Source organism: Ctenopharyngodon idella, chromosome 22 (genome assembly GCF_019924925.1).
Source record: "Ctenopharyngodon idella isolate HZGC_01 chromosome 22, HZGC01, whole genome shotgun sequence".
Classification (NCBI taxonomy): Eukaryota; Metazoa; Chordata; class Actinopteri; order Cypriniformes; family Xenocyprididae; genus Ctenopharyngodon; species Ctenopharyngodon idella.
In genome coordinates, this window is record NC_067241.1 from 17,804,901 (window position 1) to 17,829,204 (window position 24,304).

Here is a 24,304-nt window from a genome sequence, read left to right on the forward strand (position 1 = left end):
ATGCCAGACCACATACTGCATCAATTACAACATCATGGCTGCGTAGAAGAAGGATCCGGGTACTGAAATGGCCAGCCTGCAGTCCAGATCTTTCACCCATAGAAAATATTTGGCGCATCATAAAGAGGAAGATGCGACAAAGAAGACCTAAGACAGTTGAGCAACTAGAAGCCTGTATTAGACAAGAATGGGACAGCATTCCTATTCCTAAACTTGAGCAACTTGTCTCCTCAGTCCCCAGACGTTTGCAGACGGTTATAAAAAGAAGAGGGGATGCCACACAGTGGTAAACATGGCCTTGTCCCAACTTTTTTGAGATGTGTTGATGCCATGAAATTTAAAATCAACTTATTTTTCCCTTAAAATGATACATTTTCTCAGTTTAAACATTTGATATGTTATCTATGTTGTATTCTGAATAAAATATTGAAATTTGAAACTTCCACATCATTGCATTTCTTTTTTATTCACAATTTGTACAGTGTCCCAACTTTTTTGGAATCGGGTTTGTAACAACAGGTCCATGTAAAACAAAGAAATGTTTAACCATTTACTGCATTTTAAGTGATGACAATACTAATTCTATTCATTTTTGTCATGTGACCGTGGAAATGCCACATCACGTCAACAACCCATATAAAACAAACTGGAAATAACTCCATTCATAATTGTTTCCTTTGAGGTGAACAGTCTCCATCCTGTAACATTACTCATAGAGAAACACAGCAAGTGACATCACACTCACTTTAACTGTATGCATTGTTGAATTGCTCATTCTGTTTCTGATAAAGAGGCTAGAACCTTTGTGCCATCGAGGGATCTTTGAAATTTACAGATTTGAAAGATTAAGACTATAATTTTATAGAAATTATATACAGCGATTTTAGTCATTTTCGTGGATCCGTGTGAACAGGATAGTTTTGACAATGGTGTCTTCTGTAGGCCTACATGAAAACTCAAAAGAAATTTCCTCAAAGGAAAACACATTTGATCTCTGTCTGAATCTTGCTTGAGGTGGACTGTTTAGTTTTGCACTGTTCCCAGTTCAGTTAATTCATCTGTTGCCATGGTTTTTGATTTGCCCTTGTGTTAACCTGTCTGGTTCGTTATCTCGTTTAGTCCCAGTGTTTCCCTATACACCCTCATCATTTTCAATTGTTCTTTTTCTGTGATTGTCAGTATTTACCGGTTGTCCCGTTTGAGTTTTTGAGAATTTCTGAGTAATGTGAGTGTTAGGTTTTGGTTTTGTTATTTAATAAAGCTGGGGCGTAGCCATCATTTCAGAAGTGAGGGGGACAGAAATGTTGGGTGTAATACCAGTTTTTATCTGACCTTTGTCTATAATATATATATACTTTTTAATCTCATCTCTTGCTTTTAATTTGAAATCAATAACCAATATCTAATATTTTCTCCTATATTTTTATGACAATTTTATTATTGGTTTATGTACTACAAACACTTGTGCATTAAGTGTTGTACAATGTAATAAAATACAATACAAATACATAGAATAAGGCAGAAAATACAATACCTATCAAAAGTTTGGAAACATTTACAATTATAAATGTCTCTTCTGCTCACCAAGGCTGGATTTATTTAATAAAAAAAATGCAGTAAAAACAGTAATATTGTATTTAAAACAGCTGTTTTCTATGTGAATATATTGTAAAATGTAATTTATTTCCGTGATTCAAAGCTGAATTTTCAGCATCATTACTCCAGTCTTCAGTGTCACACGATCCTTCAGAAATCATTCTAATATGATGATTTGATGCTCAAGAAACATTTATGATTATTATCAATGTTTAAAACAGTTGGGCTGCTTCATATTTTTGTTGAAACCATGATACAATTCAAACATTTGTGGTAAGATTAAAAAGAGAGAAATTAATACTTTTATTCATCAAGGATGCATTAAATTTATCAAAGTGACAGTGACAATAAATGCAAATAAATGCTATTCATTGAACTTTCTATTCATCAAAGAATCCAGAAAAAAGTATATTCACAAGAAAACAGCTATTTTAATTCGTAATAATATTTTGCAGTATTACTGTTTTTACTCTATTTTTTGATTAAAGGTGCAATATGTAATATTTTCTGTCCGCTAGAGGCCTATTCAAAACAAAGACGTAGCTTGATGACGCCAAGTTTGAGTACAGAATTTTGGGACATGTTGTCTTCACCTCAACGGCCGGTGGAAAAGAATAGGGATAGGACTCGGGAAGAAATCATGTTCATGGATGCGATCATTAATGTTACTGTAGTATGAAGCAGAGCAGGACCGAGTGTTGTGGGAGCTGAACGAGGCCACTGGAGCGATTGCGCAACACACGCCTCACGAGCAGCAGGACTTTTATTATGCCACAGTTGCCAGCGCTGCTTCTGCTTTTCCGGTCATGAGTATGAGGTAACACAGCTCTGTTCATCATATTAGATACATTTGAGTGTGCTGAAAATGTAATAACGTTACTCTGTGCGTTCACTCGGCGGCTGCTGCGAGACACTTGTTGCACACTGAAGTAAGATGGATTGATTTTAGAATATCATAATAAATGCTGGATGGCTTGTGTTGATAAATGGCATGCAATTAATTTTAAAAAGTATTGTATGATGGAGAAAATTCTGTATTACTGTTACTAAAATAAAGCTGCGTCTGATTATGCTATGTTAGCTGCTTCACAAAATAGTGTTTTTCTCTGAGGCGTGGTAAAGCATGGTACTCACAATAAATCAAGAAAATTAGATTTAAACAATAAGACTAAACGTGTTGAGCTATATAACAATAATTAGTTTTCTGTCTATAAATATATCAAAACAGTTGTTCCCTTGTCTATTAAAACATGTAAATATTAAAGCGTCTTTGGTGTTTCCATGGTTTCTACAAAATAAAACCGGAAACTGAGGATAACGCGGGTATGACGCAATTGACAGGCGACTCCTCACACGTCCCAGAGCCTTGGTTAAAACTGCAATTTTCTCATGATTTACAAATAGTTGGAAACATTTGGGATATTGTAAGTACTCAAGTGAACAAAATATATAACACTGGCCTAGTGGTTTTTGGATATTTTACTGCAAAATTCTTACATATTGCACCTTTAAATAAATGCAGCCTTGGTGAGCATAAGAGAGTACTTTCAAAAACATTAAAAATGTTGTCAATTAGTATTGCATTATTCATATACTTTATTGTCAATAAATACCTTGAGATTGCTTGAAAAACACACGTAAACCATATCTTGTCGCAATCGTGTGTTTGTCTTCACGTTTCAATACGTTTCTGCATTTTATTCAGCTGCTGCTGCTACAGAGTAGCTGAATTACTTTTACGAAACCATTTTGGACATTCAGCGAGAGAGCGCCCTCCGGCTTCCAGTATGAATGAAACATATTACATGAGTGTGAGCACTCCATAATGTTTAGATCACCCCATTTTAGTTAAGAATAAAACGACAGGTCATGCAAAAAGTGCGGGGCATGAATTTACGTTTTATTAAAAGTGCGGGGGACACATCCCCCGTGTATTCTACACCCTTGTAATAAAGACTGCTGCATGTAGATCCTGCTGCTTGTTTTCATTCCTGCTTCAACCAGTGCTGACACTTACCTGCTGTAGTGCAGTTATTACTCTTTCTTCTAAAACACAGCTACTCCCCCATAGCTATCACAAAACTAAATATAGGTGTTGTGTTCACTGAAATACTCTGTTGTCTGGGTTAAATACCCACTAAAGGAAGTTGCGTGTTGGGAAGAGAGAAGAAAATCTGCTTTTCCAGGAAAAGAAACTGGCTGTGATCTCTCTTGATTTGGGCGATATGACGATATCGATGATGTCTTGCAAGTATGGCGATAATCTCCAATATCGAGAAAATAAAAATACAAATTTATTTACCACAGTCCCATAGTTACTATTCGAATGAAACATTTTGTAGCCTAGCTAATTAACCCTTTCACACATAAGTTTAAATATTCTGGCCTTATACACCTGCTCACTTATGAAAGTAAGTGAGCAGGTGAACTGGGAGAAGATTAGAGTAAACTTTAAAGTTACTTAGAAAATGTGTATCTGATATGAGTAAAACGTGTTGTCTAATAGTGGAAAAGATTGCTATTGCTGCTTCTATAGACATCACTGTGTATTTTACAAACTCTAAATGTATTGTTTCGTTAGTACTTATGTGTATTTAAATGTCTGAAACCTAAAATAAACATTATGTGGTTGAAAACACTGCATATTTTTGATAGGCTATATGAAAAGCGCTGAGCGCATCCGTCTCTGGCTCTGACTCACAAATAGTTTAATTTTTAACTTAAAGTAGTGCGTTGTCTTGACTATTTTTGAGTTAAAACAACTGTTATCTTCACGTTGAGTTAACTCACATTTTTAAGGCACTGTCAGAGTAATATATAAAAAATATTTAACATTTATGATATATTACTCTGACAGTGAAGTTGATGAGAAAATACCAGTCAAAGCTTTGGGGAAATCCAAGTGGGACAGAAACATATATGTTAAAAACATAGAGACAGACACTGACAAGAAATCAATTACACATTTATGCAAATATTTTATACTTACAAACAAAAACACAGAGAAATCTTACTTTGCACTTGCAAAATTAAGGAATGAATCTCCCTTCATACAGTTTCTCATCTCGTACACAGACAGCATGAACACTTTCTGACTGATTTACACTGATTTATTACTATTAGTAACACATTACTTTTAAATATCCGAGTTATTAAGTAATGCAAATTGCTTTGATTTCACGTATTGACTGACAGCTCTCCTGTCCTCATGTTCAGAGAAATCGAGAGTAAGTGCAGATGTGTCGTGTGAACGTGGTATTGTGGTTGTAGTTTTAGACTAATGTGAACATGCATTTACTCATCTCACTTGCACAAAAACTGATTCAGTATTCCTCAAAATGAATAAAAACAGTGAAATGCAAACTCGGAATATTATGTGAACCTGCAATAATTAAATACGTTGAATTACACAATATTCAATCTCACTTTATTAACCAATGTCTTTGTTTGCTGCTGACCTTCGATGATCCAATTCAGCCTAAGCAAAAATGACTTTAGACAAACATCATATTTGTGTTTCTCATTATTGCTGAAATAAGAGTGTTGATGTTTCTTCAGAAGCAGCTGAAAGGTTTGTTTGAGCAGCGCCCTCTACTGTACAGGTGTGATTTTACATTTCCTTCAGCCTGAGGATTATTCATTTCACTTCTGGTGTGAAAGAGCCTTTACATCTGCCAAAAATAGAAAGAAAGAAAAAATTGGTAATTAAAAAACAACCAAGCAAGCCCTGCTTAGATGAGGAAAAGTAACACAAAAGTAATGTAACACAGTACTTTCCACAGAAAGTAAATAAGCAGTACAATTAGTTACTTTTTTAGGGAGTAACGCAATATTGTAATGCATTACTTTTAAAAGTAACTTTCTCCATCACTGTATGGCCGCACTGAACTCTGGGCCGGTTCTGGTCGGGTCTCCTCTACAGAGAGAGGAACATCCAGAGACTGAAGATCCATTTCTATCACACAGAAAAGATGAAGATGAACTTAAACACACTGTACAGATCTTTATTCAGAAACAAATGATACAAAACTCATGTTTTGACTGTGAGTGTGTTAATAAATGAATAATATGTTCTTTAAAGAATAATCATACCCTCAGAGGGACAAACAGAAGTCATCATCTTCCAGACAGCAGAGAGGCAGAAGAACACTGATGGACAAACACATGTGACTGCAGAAAGTTCAGCTGTAACAGACACAACATGACTTATTATAAACAACTTAAATTTTGGTTTTATATGGAAAATGAATTCCATATAATTTGAGCTTTCTAAACTCCCTATAAAACTTATTATACTGGAATTTTTCCAGAATTTTTATTGATGAGTGGTAGAAAGACATATGCTCACTAACATGTTACAGGGAATATATTGTACCATTCTTTTTGTGGTAAATACAATCTAAGTTGCTCCTGTGATCAGTTATCAATGTATTCCAGTGATGATTAAATTAGTAAAGGAACATTTGAAAAATTCAATAAAATACGTGAGAAAATGTACGTTTTGGTTAATTAGAAAACTCTCTGACAAATTGTTGAGGAATTGTTTATTACAATAGTGTTTTGCAGGATCTGTAAAAATAGCTTATAAATGTAAATTTTTTCATTATGAGAAGAAAGAAGTCAGAGATAAACGGTTGAACGTTTGTTTTTTTCCGTGTAATTTGGTGCACACATTCTGGAATGATGTGTTCAAGGATAAAAAGGTATCTGATGTAAGAAATCATTTGTTGCTTTTGCTGAAATTTTACATACACAAATGTCAATTTTTCAAAATTCCTACATGATTATTTGTTTTTAAAGAGGAATTTCTAATATGTTTGGAGACACTGAGAGGGATGAAAAGTTCAAAAGCAAAGTATTTGTATTCTTTATTGGAGGATTTTGGTTTTATAATATAAAAAACATCCTACTCCCTATGATTCCTTTTCTTTTTATTAATTTTTTTTTCTTCTTCTTTTCTTTGTCTTTAACTTACTTATTGTTTGATATTTTGTGTAGAATGTGATGTGAAAATTGAAAGTAATCTCAGTCTTTGTTTGTAAATCTTTTAGTTATGACTGACTACCTGTTAATCTTAAACAAGTATATGAATACAAAAAGGTGAGCTAAAGTCATGACTTATTTCTTCTACACTGTAGCGCCATCTAGAGGTGTGAGGCGAAAACATGTAAGGACTGAAGACGGGATTGACTCCAGTTCAACTGGTGAAAAGTGAAAAGTGAAGCCAAATCATAGGTGGAAAATAATAAACCTGTTATAATCATTTTAGAATAAAACCTTCATTATTTTAACATCCTGGAGCTCACATGAACTAACACAGCAATATTTATTTATTGCATGTATAAAACCCTATATATACAGTTGCAAGAAAAAGTATGTGAACCACTTGCAGAATTTGTGAAAAATTTTAACAAAATAACAGAGATCATACAAAATGCATGTTATTTTTTATTTAGTACTGTCCCGAGTAAGATATTTTACATAAAAGATGTTTACATATAATACATAAGACAAAAAAATAGCTGAATTTATTAAAATAACCCCATTCAAAAGTTTGTGAACCATTGATTCTTAACACTGTGTGGTTACCTGGATGATCTACGACTGTTTGTTTGTTGTGTGATGGTTGTTCATGAGTCTCTTGTTTGTCCTGAACAGTTAAACTGAGCTCTGTTCTTCAGAAAAATCCTCCAGGTCCTGCAGATTCTTCAGTTTTCGAGGATTTTTTGCATATTTGAACCCTTTACAGCAGTGACTGAATGATTTTGAGATCCATCTTTTCACACTGAGGACAACTGAGGGACTCAAACACAACTTTTAAAAAAGGTTCAAACATTCACTGATGCTCCAGAAGGAAACATGATGCATTAAGAGCCGGGGGGTGAAAACTTTTTGAATTTGAAGATCAAGGTAAATTGTACTTAATTTGTCTTCCGGGAAACATGCAAGTATCTTCTGTTGCTTCCGAAGGGCAGTACTAAATGAAAAAAAAATTATATTTAAACGAAATAAGAAAAATTTGTACATCTTCATCCTGTTCAAAAGTTTTCACCCCCCGGCTCTTAATGCATCGTGTTTCCTTCTGGAGCATCAGTGAATGTTTGAACCTTTTTTATTAGTTGTGTTTGAGTCCCTCAGTTGTCCTCAGTGTGAAAAGATGGATCTCAAAATCATTCAGTCACTGTTGTAAAGGGTTCAAATATGCAAAAAATGTTGGAAAACTGAAGAATCTGCAGGACCTGGAGGATTTTTCTGAAGAACAGAGCTCAGTTTAACTGCTCAGAACAAACAAGAGACTCATGAACAACCATCACAAAACAAACGAACAGTTGTAGATCATCCAGGTAACCACACAGTGTTAAGAATCAATGGTTCACAAACTTTTGAACTGGGTCATTTTAATAAATTCAGCTATTTTTTTTTGTCTTGTTGATTATATGTAAACATCTTTTATGTAAAATATCTTACTCAGGACAGTACTAATTAAAAAATAACATGCATTTTGTATTATCTCTCTTATTTTGTTAAAATTATTCACATTTTCACAGATTCCGCAAATGGTTCACAAACTTTTTCTTGCAACTGTATATATATAATAGGGTTGTTTAACAGTTCACCTACAGTATATTTTACAATTATCAAAGTATATTTTGCACAGAATACTTTAATATAATAATAATATATATAACAATATAATTTGCAAATTACCATTTTTATTAAAGTTTTAATGAATGAAATGTATGAAATTACTCACTTGAGTTCTGCATGATGATGTACGCCTGGCGGTTTACAGAAGTGAAAATAACCTGGTTAGGGAAAGGGAGTAGTTATGCAGTTAATGTGGCCATGAGATCAGGGTGTTGTCATTTCTAAACAGGAAGAAAAGTGCTTTTAGATTTACTAGTCTGAGTTGCCACAATGAATCACATCTGGCTGGAAATGGCTGAAATTCACTGGAAGGACTCTAGTTGGGAAGGTTTTTTTTTTTTTTTTTACTTTTACTTTTACTTTCAATGACTTTTCATATAATCTATAATAACACTCAATAGGCCTATTTCATGTTTCCTCCAAACAATATTTTCTTAATTATCAAGCACATGAAAAGTCAAAGAAAAAATTACCTGTTTGAGTTTGTCCAAATTAAAGATATTGTCTATGAATTATGTTGCATACTGAATTGAACAGGTCACACGCATTTTAAATAGATTTGTCCTCAGGTTAAAGAAAACTGATTTTTTTTTTTTTAAATAGTGTTCACAATTCTCCCATGATTCTGAATAGACAACTGAAAAAATAACATGTAATTTACTAGAGGTTCTGACATAATGTTAGTTGTGCAGTCTATTTCATTGTTTCATTCCTGGATGAATCAACATTTTTGAACAAATCTTTTTATTGAATGATTCAATGAGAATTACATTTTTAACAGTCACTTGTCGCCACCTACTGGTGTAACGATGTAATTGATGCAATCTTTATTTGAAGCATCGAGTTACTTTCAAAAGGTGATTTGCTCTATTTTGTTCGCTTCTATTTGGGATGGGGGGGGGACTGGTTATCGGATGGTAAAGATCTGATCGCAGAATCCGCAAAATCCTGCTTGTTTTTCTCTGCTCATCTGCTCACAATACCTTAACTGGATGATCTTCATGAAAACTTTGCCTACGATGGAGAGCAGACCGATGCTGTGATAATTCTTACAGTCCCGACTGTCTCCTTTCTTGTAAATGGGTACAATAATCTTCCTTCTTCCATGCAAACGGATCTTTCTCCGTTTGCAGGATGGTCCTAAGAAGTAGGTGCAGGCGATGGAGTAGAGCATCTCCTCCTGCTTTTACTGCCTCCGTGGTGATGTCGATGTCTGATGCCTTGCCGTTTTTTAAAGTTTGGATAGCAGCCTTCATCTCTCCAATGGTTGGTTCAGCGCTGGACATTAGGGTCGATGCATGGCGGATCCGCTGATGGACCTTGAGGTGGGACATGATTGTATAGTAGACCTTCAAAAAATTCTCTCCAGTGCTGCAAGTGTTCGGTGGCTAATAGTACAAAAGTCCCGTCTGCATTACAAATGTTGTTATTTTCCAATTTCACCTTTCCTCTCAGTCTTCGAAGAGTTCAAATGTTGTACCTGTGTTTCATTTGCCGCCTCTTCCATGTTGGCTGTTTATCTTATCTTATTCCAAATGCGCTTCACGTTCAGCAGATATCCCGATTGAGCTGCTGATATCTTTCATGATCGACCTGCTTGACTTTTTTCCGCATGCATTCAGTGGCGGATTGGTGGGCGTAAAGCCTCAGCGCAGTCCCTGATTGAGAGTTTAAGTTGGAATTCCTCTTTGTAATCGGGATCCAACAGGCATTTCCAGCCCAACTTTGTTGACGGATGTAGTTTGTAATTAGAATGTTGAAGTCAGAGTTTGATCACGGAGCGCAAAGGTAGTGTCCGATCCACAGTCTGGACCATGCATTGAACGGACATCTTTGAGTGATGTTTGTAAACGAGAGTTGATCAGGATGTAGTCCAACACTGCCGAGTCCTTTCCAGATGGATTTCGCCAAGTGATTTGGTGTTTCAGGGTGTTGAAATTGGCTGTCACCTACTTTGAGGTTCTTGGTTGTGGCCAAGAGACGCAAACCATCATCGTTGAGGATGCCGTGGCCAAAACGGCATATCAAGCTTTCCTATCCAATCAGCACCAATGTAAGCGTTGAAGTCGCCAGCCGGTATGATTACATCGGTCTGTGGGACAGTTCAGCGTTTGTTGAAGTTGCAGAATTCGTCCTTGAGCAAGTCGAACCTGGTCTCAGTTGGTGCGTAGACAGAAACCATGTGGGATCTGATGGTGGTGTTGATGGTGAGGACTGCCAGGCAGTCTGATAGTGGTGGGAATGTGATCACGCTCTTGGTCGTTCAGCCATCCACCATAAACCCAACGCCAGCCTCTCGTTTCTCTCCACCAGAGTAGTAAACAGTCATTGTATTGTTGTCGGATGGCGGTTTGGTGATGCAACCAGTGCTGACACTTACCTGCTGTAGTGGAGTTATTAGTACTTTCTTCTAAAAACACAGCTATTCCCCCATAGCTACATCACAAAAATAAATTACATTCATGTAAAGCTGACAAGGTAGTGTTGTGTTCACTTAAATACTCTGTTGTTTGGGAAATGCCCCCTAAAGGAAGTTGTTGTATGTAGAATGTAGATAAGAGAGAAGAAAATCTGCTTTTCCATGCAAAGAAACTGGTGTGATCTCTCTTGATTTGTCAGCTACACATCAGGTATAAATGAAGAGTTCATTTGCAAAAACCGATAAACGCCACTTAAAAAAAAGCCAAAAAAAATTAACTGCTGTGCATTATTCTCCACATATAGCACGTTCTGAAGTTGAACCATAAATCCGTTTTGTCAGAAAAGCCGGTATTGTCCACTGTCAAGGTGTAGCGGAACACTGGATGCGCCACAGGATCAACCCCGAATAAGGACAAACACCAGTAACGCCTTTTCATGGGTGTTTACTGCAAGCATGAAATGGGACAGTGTTACAACAATTATCTTAACTGTTTCACAATCTGCAAATACATCATTTAGTTAGTACATTGCCCCATTTTTCTAATACGCAGGTGACTTACAATACCAAAGTAACAATTCACAGTTTCAGTTTCTTCTCCTTAACACATATAACATACTTTGAGTCATGAACTACATTACCCAAAATGCACCGCCGATTACTGGCGCGCATTTCACTTTGTGCAGCAAGGAATTAACCACTCGCGTCATCAAAATGTAATTAAATGAAACTCAGATGAACATTAATAAACATCCTCATACTCCTAAGAATGAACATAGGACATAAACTGATATTTCAGTTTAAAAAAAAAACAAAATAACGACTTATTTAGTGATGGCCGATTTCAAAACACTGCTTCAGGAAGCTTCGGAGCGTAATGAATCAGCGTGTCGAATCATGATACGGATCGCGTGTCAAACCGCTAAACTGCTGAAATCACGTGACTTTGGCGCTCCGAACTGCGGATTCAACACGCTGATTCATAACGCTCCGAAGCTTCATGAAGCAGTGTTTTGAAATCAGCCATCACTAAATAATTCGTTTTTTTTTTTTTTTTTGGCGCACCAAAAATATTCTCGTCTCTTTATAATATTAATTTTGAACCACTGTACTCACATGAACTGATTTAAATATGTTTTTAGTACCTTTATAGATCTTGAGAGAGGAAATGTCATTGCTCCCTATGTAGGCCTCACGGAGCCATCGGATTTCAACAAAAATATCTCACTTAGCGTTCCGAAGATCAACGAAGGTCTTACGGGTGTAAAACGGTATGAGAGTGAGTAATAAATGACAGAATTTTCATTTTTGGGTGAACTAACCCTTTAAGTTCGAGTATTAGATAACATGTACAAACAATGAGCATTATATATATTTTTTGCAGCTTTTATTAATCTTTAATAATGTTAATAAATTAGAAATATTACTTTCTAAATTAGCATGTGTTGACATTAACATTAATATTAATAAATGCTGTAGAAGTCATTGATCGTCGTTAGTCTATTGTTTAGTAACTAATATAAATAAGCTTTATTGTAAAGTGTTGCCAAAAACTCTAAGCTGTTTGTATCAGTTACATTTACACCAAACAAGGGGAAATCTCTTTTTTTACAAAATAAAATTTTTATTAAAGTTTTAATTTATAAAATATATGAAATTACTCACTTGTTGTAGTGGAGATCTGCATGGTCGATGTACGCCGGGCGTCTCTTTAGTGATGTTCACTGTACAGAGCCAAATGAAAGTTTACATGATTTAGGCTCATCCTCGGTTTGAAATTTCTACAGGCTGCATGCGGGGTGGAGCCTATAGGTGCTGCGCGTGCTGGAGTGCATTACTGCAACAAACCGGAAGATGGCAAAAACAGACCTACTACCTGATGAGTAGTTGACAAATAAAGAGAGATCACACAGGTAAAGCACAGTCTCTTTGTTCTGCTGAACACAAAAGAAGATAATTTGAAGAATATTAGTAACCAAACAGTTGATGGACCCCATCGACTTCCATATTTTGAAAAAAAAAAAAAAAAAAAATGGAACCCATCAACTGTTATATTCTTCAAAATATCTTCTTTTCTGTTCAGCAGAACAAAGAGACTGTGCTTTACCTGTGCGATCTATCTTTATTTGTCAGCTACTCATCAGGTAGAAGCTCATTTTTGCCAAATAACCAAATTCAGATCAATTATTTTCTGTTTTCAAAAAACTGCAAATATATGCATATCCTGAGTTAAATCATAATGTGTTGATCGGTTTGAAGATCAGAGTTGAATTACACAAATATAATTTATGTATTTAATCTCACTTTATTAACCAATGTCTTTGATGCTGACCTTCGATGATCCAATTCAACCATATACTAATAAGCAAAAATGATTTTAGACAAACATCATATTTGTGTTTCTTTCTTTTTTTATTGCTAAAATAAGAGTGTAGATCTTTCTTCAGCAGCAGCAGGTTTGTTTGAGCAGCGCCCTCTACTGTACAGGTGTGAATTTGCCTGAGGATTATTCATTTCACTTCTGGTGTGAAAGAGCCTTTACATCTGCCAAAAATAGAAAAAAAAACAAGCAAGCCCTGCTTAGATGAGGAAAAGTAACACAAAAGTACTGTAACACTTTCCACAAAAAGTAAATAAGTAATGCAATTAGTTACTTTCACTGTGATGTCTTCCTTTGGTGGTTTGCTTAGGCTACTTTTACAGACAACATATGGGTAAGAAACAACCTAGGAAAATGTAAGCATCTACAATTTACAATTTATGGGAAGAAGTGTCAAATGAGGATTGAATATTAATTAGCGAATAGAGCTACGTCCAAATTGCTGATCAGTTTATTTAGGCATCTTGATGTTACCTCCTTGGCAGATGATAGCAAGGCCTGAGAACCTCATGGAAATGAACGAAAAACTTAAAAAGTCACAATTTCTTGAGAGAAAATGCAAATTTATAGTTCTAAAATATTAACTCCAAAATATTATACAAAAGTGAAAATTATTTTTTATTAAAATTAAACCCTAATAAACCCTTTTATTAAACCCTAGCCTAAGTAGAACGTAAAACTTTTATTTTGTACTACACAAACAAACATGTTCATCACAATTTATTTGAAACATTGTCTCATGCAATTTGATTTCATTTCTTCATATTAATTCAAATCTTTTTTTTTTTCCATCTTTTTTCGAAATAGGAAATGAAATGATGAAAATGTACACAGACCATGTACCTCTTCTTCCAGCCTAATTCATAATTTTAATAATGAGCATTTTCTATCTGATAAAAAGAAACAAAAAAATTAACCCTTTCTCTTTCTTTCTTTCTTTTTCTTTCTTTCTTCATTTTCACAAAGAATTGGGAAGAGGAAGAGACTGAGGTAACAAAACAATATAATATCGTTTATTCCAGTATATAAGTTTTGCCAGCTTATATGCCATTACTGTATTGTTAAATGATAACTTTCAGGATGACTATGAGGCTGAGGAGCTGATTGTGGAAGACATGGAAACAGGGCATTTGACTGGGAACTATGAGGGAAATATGGAAAACAATGCTTGAAAATAACATAAGTGTGACAGATCTAACTCTACTTTGGAATTGGTTTTCCAGTTTTTGAATCATCAGGGTATTCTATCTGGCCTTTACAATGTGAGGTCAATGAATTGCCACCCAATAGCCAGAAAAAAAAAACACATTCTTCGCACTGCATTTTGGTTTGGAAGTTCACTACTAAATATGATGTTCACTCCTGTCTTTAAGGAAGCTAAGATGCTTTCTACACAGGGCTTTGCCTGGCAAAATCCTGTCATATACACCTGCTACCTCCCAAGCATTTTTTTCTCACTAGTGCTTGTGATGCAGCTGCATGGAAAAATTCCCTTGAGTTTAATGGGAAATTTGGTTGTGGTTGGTGCATGTTTATCCATTCAGTGTCCTTGAGACTGAGCTGAGGACACAGGACAAGTGGGAAGATGATGCTATCGCTGCAAATCCTACTCCCATAAATGGTGTAAATTCAGCTTTTGTTTAACACAGTGTGAAAGGTTTTGTACCTGACTACATGCCTTGTGGTTATAAGGCTATAAGTGTGGTTAGGCAGAGACAGACAGAGTGGACTGTGTGGAAGTCTTTCCTCTTGTATTATTCCCTTTTTGTTCTTATGGGTGAACTCCCCACAAAATACCATCAACACAGTCACACCAAAGTGTGTGAAATGTGAAGGGTTTTTTCAGTGTGACCGCAGTACTTTTCATTCATGCCTGACCACCGATTTAGACTGGCATCTAAATCTTTACGAAGCTTTACGAATCTTTTGTTCAAATCAGTGGTTCAGAGCGTGTATCAAACTGCCAAAGTCACGCCCCCCAGTGGTGAACCATTGAAATTTCGAAACACTTACGACGTAATGAAGCCTCGTTTACTGAAATCACATGACTTTGGCAGTTTGATACGCGCTCTGAACCACTGATTCGAAACAAAAGCTTCGTAAAGCTTTTTTTTTTTTTTTTTGCCGCACAAAAGTATTCTCGTTGCTTCATAACATTAAGGTTGAACCACTGTAGTCACATGAACTATTTTAAATATGTCTTTAGTAGCTTTCTGGGCATTGAAAGTGTTAATTATCATGCTGGCAATGGAGGCCTCACTGAGCCATCGGATTTTATCAAAAATATCTTAATTTGTGTTCTGAAGATGATCGAAGGTCTTACAGGTGTGGAACGTCACGAGGGTGAGTAATTAATGACAGAATTTTCATTTTTGGGTGAACTAGCCCTTTAAACACACAATATAAAAATGAAAAAGGAACAGAAAGGTAAAGAATCATTCAGCTGCTATTCCTCCTTCCCCCAGACAAAACTGGTTCAGTCCAATAGGGGGCATGCTAATGCTATAAAAACCAGTTTGATCCACATAGTCTGTTTGATGTTGCAGAATGAGACTGGAAGGCCAAAAGCCAAAACAAAAGGTTTGGGGTGAATTCTCTAGTGATGGGCAGATCGAGGCTTCGTGAAACACTGAAGCAGTTGAAGCAAATGTGCCGTAATGTGTCGAGGCTTCGAAACAATCTGACACCCCTCTCTAGTGGTCAGAACAGTGTAAATGCAACAAACCTCAGGCCAAACATGCATAAAAACACCTTTTACAAATGTATTGCAAAAGTTTTATTGAAAGTAAAATCTATCAAATGCAATTAACTAATCATCTAATACGATTAAATATAGAGTGTCTGTATAATATGTGTTCTTTTATCAATTTTCAAGGTTTGTTTCTCTGTTCCATGGCTCAAGCTAAACAGGCAAATAAGAGATTAATAACTACCATTATTCATTTTAATTATTCTAATGTCTGATTAAAACATCTACAAATGTATAAAACTGATCAGAGATCAGGTAAAACCATAGGGTAAAGCCCATAGACACTTTGGCAGTTTGATACACGCTCCGAATCACTGATTTGAAACAAAAGATTCATAAAGCTTCGGAGATTCATGAAGCAGTGTTTTGAAATCGGCCATCACTAGAATTCTCACAAGAAATAAAGGTAATTCTGACTGAAATTAAACTGTGTCGTGACTTTCTTTAAAAAGAATAACTGATTGAACAAAATGTTGGCCAAAAAAACAAAACAAACACATAGTACCATACTCATTTGAAACAGGCACAATTACACAACACCATGATGATTTAAAAGATGGTAAATGCATTATCAAGTAATGATGTGTGCATGTGTATCAAGTCCATGTAACTTCCTGTGTGTCAGCAAGTTTACCTTGTGAAACTGCTAATTTGTTCGGTGGTTTTTGTTGTACTGATGCATTACCATGCATTGATGTTCTTCTGCCAGTTTTTATAGATCACGAGGAAGTGGTTTTGCTCGCTTGCAACAAAGAGTGTTGTCGTGTGATGATTAAGTGAAGAGATGTGTGCTTTAAAGGATTAGTTCACTTTTAAATAAACTTTTGCTGATAATTTACTCACCCCCATGTCATCCAAGATGTCCATGTCTTTCTTTCTTCAGTCGAAAAAAAAATTAAGGTTTTTGATGAAAACATTCCAGGATTTTCTCCATATAATGGACTTCAATGGACACCAAACGGTTCAAGGTCCAAATGACAGTTTCAGTGCAGCTTCAAAGGGCTTTAAACGATACCAGACGAGGAATAAGGGTCTTATCTAGCAAAGTGATCGGTCATTTTCGAAAAAAATACAACTGTATATGCTTTATATAAACAAATGATCGCCTTCTAAGTGCCTCCGCCAAAACCGCATTTCTGTATTCTCCAAAAAGCTTACGCTGTATGTCCTACTCCTTCCATAATCAACTTACGGAACGAACGCAGCGCCAGTTACATTTTTTCCGTAAGTTGAATAGAGAAGGCGTAGGACATACAGCGTAAGCTTTTTGGAGAATACAGAAATGCGGTTTTGGCGGAAGCACTTAGAAGGCGAACGTTTGTTTATATAAAGCATATACAGGTGCTGGTCATATAATTAGAGTATCATCAAAAAGTTGATTTATTTCACTAATTCCATTCAAAAAGTGAAACTTGTATATTATATTAATTCATTACACACAGACTGTTTATTTTTTTTTGATGATTATAACTGACAACTAAGGAAAATCCCAAATTCAGTATCTCAGAAAATTAGAATACTGTGCAAAGGCTCAATATTGAAGACACCTGGTGCCACACTCTAATCAGCTAATTAACTCAAAACACCTGCAAAGGTCTTTAAATGGTCTCTCAGTCTAGTTCTGTAGGCTACACAATCATGGGGAAGACTGCTGACTTGACAGTTGTCCAAAAGACGACCATTGACACCTTGCACAAGGAGGGCAAGACACAAAAGGTCATTGCAAAAGAGGCTGGCTGTTCACAGAGCTCTGTGTCCAAGCACATTAATAGAGAGACGAAGGGAAGGAAAAGATGTGGTAGAAAAAAAGTGTACAAGCAATAAAGTTAACTGCACCCTGGAGAGGATTGTGAAACAAAACCCATTCAAAAATGTATGGGAGATTCACAAAGAGTGGACTGCAGCTGGAGTCAGTGCTTCAAGAACCACTACGCACAGATGTATGCAAGACATGGGTTCAGCGGTCGCATCCCTTGTGTCAAGCCACTCTTGAACAACAGACAGCGTCAGAAGCGTCTCGCCTGGGCTAAAGACAAAAAGGACTGGACTGCTGCTGAGTGGTCCAAAGTTATGTTCTCTGATGAAAGTAAATTTTGCATTTCCTTTGGAAATCAGGGTCCCAGAGTCTGGAGGAAGAGAGGAGAGGCACACAATCAACATTGCTTGAGGTCCAGTGTAAAGTTTCCACAGTCAGTGATGGTTTGGGGTGCCATGTCATCTGCTGGTGTTGGTCCACTGTGTTTTCTGAGGTCCAAGGTCAACGCAGCCGTATACCAGGAAGTTTTAGAGCACTTCATGCTTCCTGCTGCTGACCAACTTTATGGAGATGCAGATTTCATTTTCCAACAGGACTTGGCACCTGCGCACAGTGCCAAAGCTACCAGTACCTGGTTTAAGGACCATGGTATCCCTGTTATTAATTGGCCAGCAAACTCACCTGACCTTAAGCCCATAGAAAATCTATGGGGTATTGTGAAGAGGAAGGTGCGATATGCCAGACCCAACAATGCAGAAGAGCTGAAGGCCACTATCAGAGCAACCTGGGCTCTTATAACACCTGACTGATCGACTGATCGACTCCATGCCACGCCGCATTGCTGCAGTAATTCAGGCAAAAGGAGCCCCAACTAAGTATTGAGTGCTGTACATGCTCATACTTTTCATGTTCATACTTTTCAGTTGGCCAAGATTTCTAAAAATTCTTTGTATTGGTCTTAATATTCAAATTTTCTGAGATACTGAATTTGGGATTTTCCTTAGTTGTCAGTTATAATCATCAAAATTAAAAGAAATAAACATTTGAAATATATCAGTCTGTGTGTAATGAATGAATATAATATACAAGTTTCACTTTTTGATGAAATTCTAATTATATGACCAGCACCGGTACAGTTGTATTTTTTTCGACAATAACCGATCGCAGAAGCTCTATTGCACTTACACTGCAAGATGTTACGTTCCCCTCCCAGTCTAGGGGTTAGGAGGGATGGTAACAAAAGAAAATAAGATATGCTAATAGGTAAAACACTAATGCAAGGATGTAAAAAAAAAAAAAAAAAAAACGTGGAGGACACACTTCAGCCTCAGTCTCAGAGTGAAAACGTAACACCACTTTAAGGAAAAGTAAAAATGTTTATTTCCTTATATGAAAAAAAAAGACCTTAACAAAAAAAGAAAAACATGAGGGAATAAATCTTCAGGAGAGAGTATGGCCTAAAATAATAAACAAAAAAGAAGCTAACTAAGGTTTAGAGGATCTACTTACCCTGCTCAAAACAAAGATGAAAAACAACAACACAAACCTCCCTGAGCTTCCTCTCTGATCAATAAACAGGAGAAAACAATTGTACATAAAAATAAAAAGGCACTCTCCCCCTACATTTCCCAAGTAACCAAACATTACTTAAAGTTAAATGATACCATACCTTCTAGTTACCCACACAAGGATAGACCAGTAAACAAGCTAAGGAATGTTGCTGACACACAGCAAATAAGTATAGGCCCACAATAACTCAAAGGTTCTCACACAGCATACACAAGTACAGACAATTCAATTTCCACTCTAAGGCTGGGGAGAAGGGTTCCTCAGCACAGGATCTTCTGAATGCACCATATATACTGCTCTGCTCAGACTCAGGCATGCTCACAACGAGTTGCAGCTGGTGGTAATTAACCTGAGTAAGAGAGTGAGGGAGAGAAACAGAGCACAACACAGGGCACACAGGCATTTGACAATAAAGTGACATTAGAACACTCTGGGATGTAACACAAGACTTAATGTACTGATCTGACCATCATTGCTGTGGTTTTTCTCTGTCAAACAGATCCAACCCCACAATTTAATACAGTTGTCACTCCTGAAATTTTGCAATGTGTACTTAGCGACATGAAAAATAAAACTTATATTTAAATTATAAATGGGTTATATACAGAAAGCAAGCAAAGAGCGCAGCCTTTATAATCAATAAAGCTGATATCACTTGAGCTGAACTGAAGTGATATCAGCTTTATAAATTATAAAGGCTGTGCTCTTTGCTTGCTTTCTGTATATAGCCCATTTACGAGGCGTGAAAAACTGACATATAAGTAAGTAACAAGTTCACACTTACTATATATATATATGATCGGATATGCACAAAAATCCCCAATTCTTTTTTTTTTTGCAAACAATGGATCTGTAAAGACAACAACAGAAAACTGTCCTTAGTGAGGCACAACATGACAAAGTAAACCATCCTTTATGGGAAAAGTAATGTGACGCATCAAAAGATCTGAAACGATCACACAGAAGTGAAGAGCTTCATACTTGAAGACAGCAGAGGTTTCTGTGGTTTCTTCAACATCCGCTGCTGACACATGTTTCTGACTGTCAACACAAAAACACAATTATAGAGTTCATGTAAACCACACAGTTGTTGACACAGTTGTTTCAAAGCAGCTTCACAATAATATACAGGAGAGTAACAGAATTGAGGCAAACTTCAGATATATCAAAAATGTTAGACAGTATAGCTACTAAACTGGAAGAGTTGCTTGCAGAAGTCATAGATCCTTTTCTCAATATTATTAATTCATCATTGTCATTATTTCAAGCTGGCTGTTTTTAAAGTTCACCTAAAATTGAAAATGTCATTAATTACCCCTCATGTCATTCTACACCCGTAAGACCTTCATTCATCTTCAGAACACAAATTAAGATATTTTTGATTAAATCCGATAGCTCAGTGAGGCCTGCATTCAAAGCAATGACATTTCCTCTCTCTGTGCTAATTAGGTTCATTATCTGACTCTGCTCCTCCCGAACTTTGTTAATAAAACATCATTTTAAGAGCTGCTCCTAAGTTTACATGTTAGAAGCAACTTTTACAGGAAAGATTTTGGTGAATATGGATTAAGATTAGAACAGCAGCGCTGCTCCTAACTATCAATAAAAGAATAAATAATACTTGCCTTCTTGTGTTTACAGAAGCAAACGACCCACTGAGATGACAATAGAAATTAAAGCACATAGCCCGAGCAGGTTAGAGGAGTTCAGAGGTTTTTGGGTGGAGGATGATGCTTCTGTAAGATAAAACAGGAACAAAACAAAAGATGATCACAATCAACTCTCAACACAGACACACAGGGAAAAACCAGCCCATATTCATTATAAATATGGTGATTATTGCTAAGGTGGACAGTGACACCCATCTGTCCCATTTGAATCTAACCATATCTTGTCAACAAATGGAAAAGTCAGCAGCTGTTTATTATCATGTCAGTTATTGTTATTTTGCCCCATCAGCAGAGGTGCCTTTTACCCCAAATACCATAATTTTACATATTCTTCTGAAAACTTATGCTTTAATTACCTTGAACAAAACTGAAAATCATTCAGAAGACCTTGTCTCAAAATATAGTCAATAATTTTAGTGATTCTTATTTGCTACTTAAATCTGCAACATTTAAAAAACATCAAATATTAGATCAAATTAGTGCAGAATCAACTTTGCGCTGCTGCCCGCGATCGAGTCAAGAATCAGACAAATTACACGTGCTTGAATAATCAATAATTCCTTACATTTATATAGCACTTTTCTGGACACTCAAAGCGCTTTACATTTTGGAAGGGGGAATCTCCTCAACCACCACCAATGTGCAGCATCCACCTGGATGATGCGACGGCAGCCATATTGCGGCAGAACGCCCACCACACACCAGCTTATTGGTGGAGAGGAGACAGAGTGATGAAGCCAATCAGTATGTGGGGAGGATTAGGAGGCCATGATGGACAGAGGCCAATGGGCAAATTTGGCCAGGATGTCGGGGTTACACCCCTACTCTTTTCGAAGGACATCCTGGGATTTTTAACGAGAGTCAGAACCTCGGTTTAACGTCTCATCCGAAGGACAGTGCTTTTTGACAGTATAGTGTCCCCATCACTATACAGGGGCGTTAGGACCCACACAGACCACAGGATGAGCACCCCCTGCTGGCCTCACTAACACCTCTTCCAGCAGCAACCTAGTTTTCCCATCCAGGTACTAACCAGGCTCAGCCCTGCTAAGCTTCAGTGGGCAACCAGTCTTGGGCTACAGGGTGATATGGCTGCTGGCAAAAAAAAAACGTTGAAAAAAAGCGTTAGTTTGAAAGTTTTCATGCCATCTAGTGATTTAGACAAGCCTTTAGTTGGACAATATCGAGGGCAACGTTAAGGTCTTTTGACAGAATCATGAGCTCAGCTCTTCTCACTGCAACGCAGATGTCATCCACTGAAGGTGCTTCTCTATGGAGATTAATAGAAAATTCGCCCTACATTCTAGTAACCCACATTACAGGCAAAAATACATTATAGTAACACACTCACCGTTGACAACAAGTGTAATAGGATTCACATCAGGCATGTGCGTTCCAACAGGTTCTACTTTATAGAGTCCTGATCTGGAGCTGTCAACTTTCTTAATGGTTACAGACACGAATCCTCCTTCAACCATCAGTTTGACTCCAGGTGTTTTCACAAGATCACAGATTTCAGAACCGGAACAGCGCAGTGCGATCAAACGAGTCTCATTCGTAGATTCTGATGTAAACATTATCCTCAATCTATCGGCTTCCTCTGCTTTATCCATTGGGAAAGACAGTGTAACATCGTCTCCATGCTTTGCCTCGATCTTTGACCCATCAGCATCGACTGTTTTGAACAGAAAGAAAGTGTTTAGGATGACAATTAACCACTGCTTTAGAATAATGAGTGATGAACTGACAGTACAATATTACAGTTAAATAAAAACAAGCATCTGTCCATTAACCCCCATCTCTCCTACCTGAAACCGATGCAAAGTTAACTAATACGAAGACAGTGAAAATGAATTTCATCTTTAACAAGAGTGTGGAGAATCTCTTGATACAAAATACGTAACTCAGAGAGATGTCAACAGTCTGTCTGACAGGTTTCTCATTCTCTCTCAATAGTCTCTACTAGTCATTGCTGGCATAGACACAACCCACAATCAGGGGCGGTTCTAGGGAGGCTGGCAATGCCCTCTGTTGAAAAAACAGCATATGCTGATTAGGTATGTTTTGAAGCTTGGCAGCTGGTTTGAGCTGGTTTATTTTGGTCCTAAGCAACTAGCTCCAGCTCAGGACCAGCATAAACCAGTGCATGCAGCTGCTTTTTATAAACTGAGCATGCATTATACTATTACAGATAAGATTTCCTAAGTTTATTTGTGTTAGGCCCATCTGTAAGATTATGCAGAAGGTTTGTTTTGTTATAGTATGTCATGTTTACAGATGCAGAAAACTGCCTATAGATATTAAATGTGTGTTCTTATCACACTACAACACAAGATCACTTGTCAAATAAATAAATGAAATTGAAATCATTTTAGTTCACATGTAAAGATTGCAGAGTGATACATGACCCAGTAAAAATGACTTCAATAATCCTGAAAATATTATAGGGTTAAGGTTAAAATTCTGTCATCATTTACTCACCCTCATGTTGTTCCAAACCTGTATTAACCTGTTTCTTTTTTCTGAACATAAAAGTAGATGTTTTGAAGAATGTTAGTAACTGTTTCTGTGTTAGTCTGTGCCCATTGACTTCCAAGAAAAACAATGAGAAATTTTTTAAAATATCTTCTTTTAAGTTCAACAGAAGAAAGTCATATTTGGAACTACATGAGGGTGAGTAAATTATGACAGAGTTTTCATTTTTAGGTGAACTATACCTTTAAGATAGGGTTTACTCATGGCATCACACCCTCTGAAGGAACGCCCCCTGGAGGGCAAAACAATCCCTGCATCCCATTGTGCATACTATCCTCCCTAAATAATATTGAATATTACTAATGTCACATACTATTTAGGATGAATAGTGTGCACATTGAGACACAGGTTATGCTATCTTGCCAGGTCACGAAGTGAGTGATTTCTTTTGTTTAGCTAAAATACCGGATAGTTGTTGTGCAAGAGGATGCACTAAAGGACGAGGATACAAGCTTAGACTAGTCTTGCACCTCTCACGGTTCCAGCAAATATCTGTGCAACAAACTCTTCTCTTATGTCAAAATCCTCCCTTTTTTTTTTTTTTTTGTACCAAGGTCCAAACATAATATATTTCAGAATACAATCTGTATTACATAAGAGTAAACAGAACAAAACAAACAAAAAACAAAACAAAAACAAACAAAAAAAAGAGGGGAAAAAAAAACAAGAGGAAATAAGAGAAGAGAGGGTACATTCCATACATTGTAGAAGAAAATACATAAATTCTTTCTATGCATTTAATCTCCTTCTCAAACACTATGAAATTGGGCTTTATTTCTGTCAGACGTCTACTGAAGTTCTTATAGACAATTAAAAGAGGTTTAGATGTTGATGTTTGTTTCATTTTAAGTCGCCATTGTGGTGGAGTGTATTTGCTTTAGTTGGGCTTGTCCTTCTTGTGTTAGCTTTTTTTTTTGGCTGCTGTAACTGTGTGTTCATTAGACACATTTGTTGTGGCAAAGAAAGATAAAGATAAAGCAGC

At 36.6% G+C, this 24,304-nt stretch overlaps 1 protein-coding gene and 1 long non-coding RNA gene across 2 annotated transcripts in view; one reads left to right on the forward strand and one right to left on the reverse strand.

The window, feature by feature from the left end:
• LOC127505138 (uncharacterized) overlaps positions 1 to 24,304 on the forward strand; it is a 162,748-nt gene that overhangs the window by 16,814 nt on the left and 121,630 nt on the right. The window lies entirely within an intron of this gene.
• On the reverse strand, positions 18,905 to 22,741 carry LOC127505144 (uncharacterized). The gene is made up of 4 exons (XR_007927581.1): positions 22,596 to 22,741; positions 22,139 to 22,462; positions 20,739 to 20,853; positions 18,905 to 20,154 (listed from the first exon to the last, which is right to left on the reverse strand). It is a non-coding gene; the product is annotated as an uncharacterized LOC127505144 (long non-coding RNA).